The following is a 9,559-nucleotide window of genomic DNA, read 5'->3' as shown; positions in this document are numbered from 1 at the left end:
TTCTAAGTGGTGGTTTTGAAATCGCCCACCCAGTATACATTCTGCAGCTTTGACACTGTCTCAGCACTTCCACCAAATGTTGTTCAATGTGGAGGAATATATCTGATGCATCCCTGGATATATCTGATAAGGACCAGGAGAAGTATCCACCTTCATACATTCTAATAGGTGCAACAGCACCTCTACTGTGATATGGACTGTTCCCCAGATATGACCACTAACTTCACCAAGATTTTATGCCTTTCTTCATGGTAAACCCAGAGGAGAAATATCCGTTGAAGACCTCGCCCATTGCCTGCGGTTCTATGCATACATGTCCACTTTGGTCCTTGAGGGGTTCAATTATCTCCCTCGTTATTGTTTTTTTCAATATACTTTTAAAAATACCCCTTTGGATTCACCCTAGTCATCTCAGCCAAAGCTGTTTCATGCTCCTTTTTGTCCCTACTGATTTCCTTCTTCAGTAAACTCCTGTATCCCCTAAATACCTCCAGGGCCTGCCTTGTTCCCAGCTGCCGTTAACTGAGCCGTTCCTCCGCCTTTCTTTTCTGCTCAAAACCTCAATATCTCTTGTCATCAAGGCTTCCCTCTTCCTGTCCTTTCACCCTCGCAGGTACATCTAGACATTGAACTCTCACTGTCTAATTTTTAAAGTCCTCCCATTTGCCAGAGGTCTCTTCACCTGCAAACAAACTGGTCCAACCAACCCTTGCAGGCTCCTGTTTAATTCCATTAAAAATCACCTTATTCCAATTTAGAACTTGAATCTGTGGACCAGGTTTGTCCTTCTTCATAACGATTTTAAAATTAAGAGAACTGTTGTCACTGGTCCCAAAGTGCACCCCCCACTGTCTCCTGTCCTGCCCTATTCCACAAGAGTAGGTCAAGGTTTGCCCTTTCCACCTAGTGCCCTCTCCAAACTGCTTGATGATACTTTCCTGATGCACTTTTTTTTAGATTACTTACAGTGTGGAAACAGACCCTTCAGCCCAACAAGTTCACACCGACCCGTCGAAGCGCAACCCACCCAGACCCATTCCCCTACACCTAACACTACATGGCCAATTCACCTAACATGCACATTTTTGGATTGTGGGAGGAAACCCACGCAGACACAGGGAGAATGTGCAAATGGAGGGTCGCCTGAGGCTGGAATTGACCCCAGGTCTCTGCCGCTGTGAGGCAGCAGTGCGAACCACTGTGCCGCCCACTTAACCAATTCCTCCACATCAAAGCCCTTATCCCTCTGGCAGTCCCAGTCTATGTTAGGAAAATTAAGATCGCCTATTATGACAATCCGTTTCCATCTGCAAGCCTCCTCACTTTCCAAACATTTTTATTCCTTTTAGGGGCCTAGAGTATAACCCAAATAATATCGCGATCCCTTCTTATTTCTTAGCTCCACCCACAAAACATGACTGGATGATCCTTCAGTTATTTTATCTCTGATTATTGCCGTGATACTTGCCTTAATCAAAAATGCAACTCCCCCTCCCCTCCTTCCACCACCGCTGTCCCGCCTAAAGCACCTGCACCCTTGCATGTTAAGCTGCCAGTCCAGTTCCTCCGTTAGCCATGTTTCTGTAATGGCTATAATATCCCAGTCCCACGTAACTATTCACGCCCTGAGTTTATTGGCCTTACCTGTCAACCCTTTTGTAGTGAAATAGATACAATTTAACCAACAGGCATTCCTTGCTCCCTGTCATGTTCCAGCCTGACCTGCCTCTTCACTTTACTGTTTCTGATTACTGTATCTCTTTTCAGCCTCGCACTTGCCTCCCTGCTCTTGAGGATACCAAACTGTGCCAATCTCGTTTGAACCCTCCATTGGAGCACAAGCAAACCTGCCTGCCAGGATATTGGTCTCACTCCAGTTCAGATGCATCCCAGCCATCTTGAACAGGTCATCTCTCCCTCAGTAAAGATCCTAACAATCCAAAAATCTGAATTCCGGCCTCACAATTTTTTTAGCTACACATTCATCTGCTATATACTGCTGTTCTTACCCTCACGAGCACATGGCACTGGAAATCATCCAGAGATTGTCACCAACAAGTCCTGGCGTTTAACATTTTTCCTCGCTCTCTATAACCACACCGCAGGACCTCATCCCTATTTCTACCTATGTCATTTCCGCCAACGTGCTGTTCCCCCTCCCCCTTGAAATATTTCTGCACACATCTGTGACACGCTGGATCCTGACACCTGGGATGTTCCACACTCTCCTGCGTTCCCATTTTCGGTCACAGAATCTCTGCCTGCCCTCAACCCCTAACTATCGACTCTCCCACCACAAAAGCCCTCTTTATCTTTACCATTTCCCGCTGTGCCCCAGAGACAGTTGTAGTGCCACCAACCTGACTACTGTTGATTTCCCCGAACAGTCATACCCCCAACACAATCCAAATTGGTATAGCTATTTTCGGTGGGAATGGACACAGGCGAACCTACACTCTTTGCCTTTCCTGATGGCCATCCGCAACTCTCTGCCTACACCTTAGGTGTGACTACCTCACGAAAACTCTTATCTATGATGCGCTCAGCATCTTAGATGACCCTGAGTGCATTCAGTTCCAACTCCAGCTCCATAACAGGGTCTTCCAGGAGCTGCAGCTGGGCGCAATTCCAACACGCATGTAGTCATCAGGGATAATGGAAGTCTTCCTGAGCTCACACGTCCAGCAGGAGGAACAGGCGATGGCCCTACCATCTTAACCACTGTCAGACTAAAGAAGAAAGTTAATAGACGTTAACTGAGCTAACCTGTTGTTCGCTGAAGCCTCTCAAGCCTAAGTCTTACTGCTTACTCTGCAATTTTACCATCACGCCTCTATATACTCCTCTGCATATAGTTCTGGTTCTAGCTGGATGGTGACACTACAGGGATGCAGTGTGTGGGCATCAAGCCTCCTGCACCTGACATTCCCAGGCAGTCACGCGTCCAAGTACTAACCAGGCCTGAGTCTGCTTACCTTTCAGAAACAGACATTTTCAGACTAGTATGGCAGTAGGCCTGAAGCACGCCATTCTACCAATCCATAACGACCTGTGCTTCAGCTGAAGGTCACTGCCTGGCCTTGGAGGGTATCTTGCTGAGGGTTTCCTTCTGGTAGTGGTGACTGTGCCGATGAAAGTTTTCACCCAAACAGCGCATCCACGTTGTTGTAGCTCTCTGCTGGAACTCTCTGTCTATTAGAACTGCACGTGTGATTTACTTGCATCCATCAATTGCATTGCAAACTGGATCTCACTCCAGAGGGAGAGATGGTGATGTTCCAGTGAGTACAGGGCTATTGGAAAAAAAAACTACCATCAGACATTGGAGCAACAGATTCCCATCCATTCACTGAATCTGCTTTTCCTTTCAATTTGGTTGTGTTTAAACTTATAATCCTTCATTCAACTTTCCTGCTTTTTCCCGGTAACCCTTGTTTAAAAAAAAGTCTCTCTCAACCTTGAAGATATTTAATTATCCAATCTCAACAGCCTTCACAATTTTCTACAGCATGGTGGCTCAACGGTTAGCATTCCGGCCTCACAGCTCCAGAGATCCTAGTTTGATTACAGTGTAGGGCGACTGACTCTGTGGAGTTTGCACCTTCTGCCTGTGTCTGCGTGGGTATCCGGTTTCCCCCCCACAATCCAAATATGTGCAGGTTCGGTGAATTGGCCATGCTAAATAGCCCCACTGCGTTCATGGATGTGTAGGTTAAGGGTAAATGTTGCATAACGGATTTGGGTAGGGTATTCTTTTAAGGGCCCGTGTGGACTTGGAGTGCTGATGAGCCAGTTCCCATGCTGGAGGGATTCTATGAATTGTTTCCCTCCCACTGATGGGAGATTTGGTGGTCGCAATCCCTTGTCTTATTTCTAGCACACTGTGTGAAAGTTTAACCTACATTAGATGTTGTCTTGTTCCTTTCACACCTCATCTCCAGTCAGAGGAAACGATAAAATAAGGAACGTTTCAGAGTCTGTCATTTCTTCCCTCATCACCAGCCTAAGATATCAGCTCATCCAGATTAGGGATTTGCCCACACTCTACTCCACATGAACTTCCAATTCTTCCTCAGCCTCCCGGTCAAACTGCTCAAGGATCACATGGTCACTCTCCCTGAATCCGGTAACTGCTTCTCGACACTGAAGACTGATATGAAATACATGACTACCATATTATGTGGCTCCGTTCAAAGGTTGCCTCCTCAGTCCCTAATACTACCCATTCTTTCCCTTGTCAACCTCTTCCTCTTAATAAACCGAGAGAAAATCTTGTGAGTCTTGTTAAACTTGCCTGCTGATGTTTTACCACGCCACTTTTTGCTCTTCTTACTTTCTTAAGGTGAGCCCTACACTTTCTATCCTCCTTTAGCATCTTCATTGACCTGCTCACTTTATATCTCCATTAAGTTTTTCTTTCCTTCTTCGGAATAATTGTAGACATACAAAGTTCTCTGGGCTTGTTTTTTCTCATATTCATCTTTGGTGTGTTGTCATTGTCATCAATTTCATTTTGAGTATGTGGCATTCCCCACCCCCCGACTCCAAGCCCCAGCCCCAAGTTGTTCTGCTACAGTTTCAACCAGAAGAAACGGTACTTTGGCCAGATGCTGTCTTGTTCGAATAAATTTTGCGTCCCCAATCCAAAAAACTTTAATTTATTAACCTTTTCCTCAACAAACTTAAAATATATGATGTCATGGTCACTGGTCCTAAAATGGTCTCACAATCCTGCCTGAAACACCTGACTGACTTCATTCCTCAGAATGAGGACGCAGATTTTCACCGGCCCTTGTTGCATCTTCTACATGTCAATATAAGAAGTTCCTGGAAAAAAAATCAGGCCATCTCTCTCCCTCTTAAAAAGTTATCACTGCCCCAATGAATGTTGGGAATTGAACTGCCTGAATGCAATGATCCTATTATTGTTCTTACACGCCTCAGTGAATTGGTTATATATCTCCTCCTGTACTTTCATTTTTCTGGGGTCTATAAAATATCCCCAACGATGTGTTCCCATCATTTTGATCCTAACCTCAACCCAAAAAGCCTCATTTGAAGACATTTCCAAGATATCATCCATCCTTTCAACAATACCTGACTCCTTCATAAATATTGCAACTCCACTTCCTCTTTGACACCCTGTCCTGTCCTGCCGATAGTTCTGGTAGAACAGAATATTGAGTTGTTCGCCCTGACCTCCCTCAAACACGTCTCTGTGATGGCAAAGATGTCACTCCTCCACATGTCAACTCATTCCCTTATCACATCAGTCTGTCTGATAATGCTCCCAGCATTAACGTAAGCTGGAATATAACACCTAAAATACTTTGTACATCGGAGTTCTTCAAACATTCACTGTTTATTATCAGACTGCCCAAACCATGAATCAAAATAATAACTCCTGGAATGAATGAATATTTGTTGAATTGTAATTTGTTTTTTTAAACAATGTGTAGTCATCAAGTGCAACTTTCCAGAGCAGTCAGCTCCACATACAATGAGTTTCTGATGGTTAATTCCCTGTCAGTGTGCAGAGGGGACAGCCCTCAGTGTTGGAGAAACTGAGGACCGCAGTTGATAGAGATCAGAGTCGAAAACGTGGCGCTGGTAAAGCACAGAAGTTCAAGCAGAATCTGTGGAGTCGATATTTCGGGCATAGGCCATTCATGAGGACGGCATTGGTGCATTCCATTTTTTTTTATTCCATGGTTCACAGGAACCGGATTTGCTCAGGAAGGCAGCACTGTATATGACACTGAAGTGGAAAGCAGTCAATCAGTTGTTTGGACAGTGTGTAGACAATTTGATGGTAAAGACTGATTGATGGACAAACATTAGTATAAATAAACCCCCTGGGTCTGTGACGGAAGAGATTGATGTGGCATTGGCGATGATCTTTGCATCCTCACTGTCCACTGGAATAGTGCCAGATGATTGGAAGGTGGCAAATGTTATTCGCTTGTTCAGGAAAGGGAATAGGGATAACCCTGGGCATGATAGAACTGTCAGTCTTACACCAGTGGTGGGCAAAGTATTGGAGACGGTTCTCAGAGACAAGATTTACGATTACATAGAAAACCATAGTTTGATTAGAGAGAGTCAGCATGGCTTTGTGAGGAGCAGGTCATCCCTCACACACCTGATTGAATTCTTTGAAGATGTGAAAAAACACGTCGATGAAAGTCGACCAGTAAATGTGGTGAATAAGAATTTTAGCAAGGCGTTTGATAAGGTTCCCCATTCAAGTCCAACCAATCCATGCTGAACACACTGCCAAACTAATCTAGTCCCATCTGCCTCCTGCTGTACCCGCTGAGTGGTTATAATGCCCTTGTAGTGTTATTACTGTGGTGTTAATCCAAAAACCCAGGTAATATTTTGGGAACAAAGGGTTCAGGTCCTGGCATGACAGGTGGTGGAGTTTGAATTCAATAAGCACCTGGAATTGAAGAGTCTCGTGATGACCTGAAACAGTTGTGTAGAAAATCCCATCTTATTCATTCATGGAGTTCGGGCAGCAACCTACCATAGTCATCTGCTCTGTCCCACAGGAGACTCCAGATAGATAATATCGTGGTTGACTCTTAAATGTCCTCTGGGAAATAACTGACGTACTAGTCATGAATAAATTTATTTTAAAAATCCCACTTTCCCATTCATGTTTGGAATCAATTGTCCATTAAATGTTGCAAACGTACCCTCATCCATCACTTCCTCAGCAAGTTAATTGCACACGTAAAACACCTTCCCTAAAAAAATGCCTCATATGCCTTTTTTTTTAAAAAAGAATCTCTCTTTTCATCTTAAACATATGCCCTCTCGCCTTGAAATCCCCCTCCTGGGAAAAGGCCGCTATCATTAAATCTAAACTTGCCTCTCAATAGTTCATAAACTTCTGTCAGATCGCCGCTCAAACCCCTAATCTAGAGTGAAAACAGTCTCAACTAAGAGAAAATGAGAACTGCAGATGAGAGATCAGAGTCGAGAGTGTTGTGCTGGGAAAGCACAGCAGGTCAGGCAGCATCTGACGAGCAGGAGAATCGACGTTTCGGGGAAGAGCCTGGTGAACGACACCTGCGCGAAAAAAAATGATTCTCCTGCTCCTCGGATGCTGCCTTACCTGATGTGGTTTTCCAGCACCCCGATCTCGAATCTGAAAATGGTCTCAGCCTATCCAGCGTTTCAATAGAACTCAAACCTTCCACAGGCAACATGCGTGTATACCTTTTCTGAACCTACTCCAGCTGAATAATATCATTCCAACAACTGGGCGACCAGAACTGGACAGAATATTCCAGAAGAGGCCTCATCAATGTCCTGCAAAGCTTCAACATAACGTCCCGACTCCTCTACCCAAAGGACTGAGCAATGAGGAGGAGTTTGTTAAATGCCTTTAAACCAACTTGTCTGTAGGTAATGCAAATGACAAGGAATTATGTACCTGCATCCCGAGTTTCCGTGTTTTCCAACATATGCATAGCCATACTCTTTTTGTTGTACCAAAATGCAATACCTTCCATTTATCCGGATTGAACTCCATGTTACATTTTTCAGTCCAACGACTCATTGGATGAAGATCCTTTTGAAACTTAGATAATCTTCCTCACTGTCTACAATTCTGACGTCGCCTATAAACCTACGCAGCACGCCTGCAGTGAGGTCCACTGTTTTCACATATAGATCAATGATTCCTATTTACTTGTCGTGGCCGTGATTTAGCAGTGTGCAGGTCATACAGTCATGCAATTAACCATGAGGAAGAAAGCCGCAGACTGCAGGGAGATATTAAACAATTGGAAATAAAAATGGTGAAAGCAATTCATTGCAGGGAAGTTGGTGATAATGAAGCAAAATTAAACTTCAAACCAGCTGTCCACGCTCCAGTTGAGGCACTCAGCTGTCTCAGATAGATGCACTGTAGATTGCTGTTATTATAAACGGGAACAAATTTTCCCTTCTGCCCCGCCTTTGACCAGAAGCACACTCAACCTCGGAATTGCTTGCGCCTCTAAACCATCATAGAAATACCGTGCATTCTCCGGTTGTGTCACTGGAGCCATCGAGTATCTGTGCGACCTCATTCCCATCCCGATTTCAAGTTGGTTCTTCGCGACTGCGTCACTCAGTTCCTCTGATTCAGGGGCTGGGAATTGGGACTATGTGTCAGCAGTGGTTACTGCCTTGTGTGGGGAAACTCGGGAAGTAACCGATTTTAAACGGCATTGCTATTGAAGTATACATTTCTACAAATGCTTGGTAAAAACAATGACTGCAGATGCTGGAAACCAGATTCTGGATTAGTGGTGCTGGAAGAGCACAGCAGTTCAGGCAGCATCCGAGGAGCAGTAAAATCGACGTTTCGGGCAAAGCTCTTCATCAGGAATACAGGCAGAGAGCCTGAAGGGTGGAGAGATAAGTGAGAGGAGTGGGGGGCGGGGAGAAAGTAGCATAGAGTACAATAGTTGAGTGGGGGAGGGAATGAAGGTGATAGATGCGGGGGGGAGGGCGGAGTGGATAGGTGGAAAAGAAGATAAGCAGGTAGGACAAGTCAGGACACGTCATGGGGACAGTTACTGAGTTGGAAGTTTAGAACTAGGGTGAGGTGGGTGAAGCGGAAATGAGGAAACTGTTGAAGTCCACATTGATGCCCTGGGGTTGAAGTGTTCCGAGGTGGAAGATGAGGCGTTCTTCCTCCAGGCGTCTGGTGGTGAGGGAGCGGCGATGAACGAGACCCAGGACCTCCATGTCCTCGGCAGAGTGGGAGGGAGAGTTGAAATTTTGGGCCACAGTGCAGTGTGGTTGATTGGTGCGGTTGTCCCAGAGATGTTCCCTAAAGCGCTCTGCGAGGAGGCATCCAGTCTCCCCAATGTACAGGAGACCGCACCGGGAGCAACAGATACAATAAATGATATTATTGAATGTGCAGGTAAGAAAAGCTGCACTGTCCACAGAGTCTTTGATGTTTTGGAGAAATCTATTTATCTCAGCCTTCAGTACATTAACGATGGAATCACCACAGCCTCTGTGGGCACCGATGTTAAACGGTCAGCCTATTCTGAGTTCCCACAGATCTGCCACTGTTCACTAAGCACTCATATTGTGCATTTGGTGCTCTGCCTAACATTTCTTATGATACTGTACTTATGGTGCACGTTAAGAGCGTTTGTCTGTGGGCTGCCGTGGTCGTATAGTGGTTAGTACTTTGCGTTGTGGCCGCAGCAACCTCGGTTCGAATTCGAGTCACGGCAGTAGTTGCTCTATTTGTCCCAGCCTTTTGTGAAACACAAAGGAATCAGTTATTTTAACGTTTTGATTTTCTCCAAGGTGATTTTGTTTTCCTTCAAGCTCTGCTCGCTCACATCTCTGTGGTTTCATATGTCAGAATTCAAATCCACCCGTTCTCAGAGATTTCTTCCCTCCTACGATCACTAACCGAACTTTCCATCCCATACCCCCATTTCATTAATTTGGGGATGCCGCTGTTGGACTATGGAGTACAAAGTTAAAAACCACCCAACACCAGGTTATGGTCTCACAGTTATAATTGAAGCACTAG

The sequence above is a fragment of the Chiloscyllium punctatum genome, chromosome 31 (genome assembly GCF_047496795.1).
Source record: "Chiloscyllium punctatum isolate Juve2018m chromosome 31, sChiPun1.3, whole genome shotgun sequence".
In the NCBI taxonomy this organism is placed as follows: domain Eukaryota; kingdom Metazoa; phylum Chordata; class Chondrichthyes; order Orectolobiformes; family Hemiscylliidae; genus Chiloscyllium; species Chiloscyllium punctatum.
Note: the sequence above shows the minus strand (reverse complement) of the source record.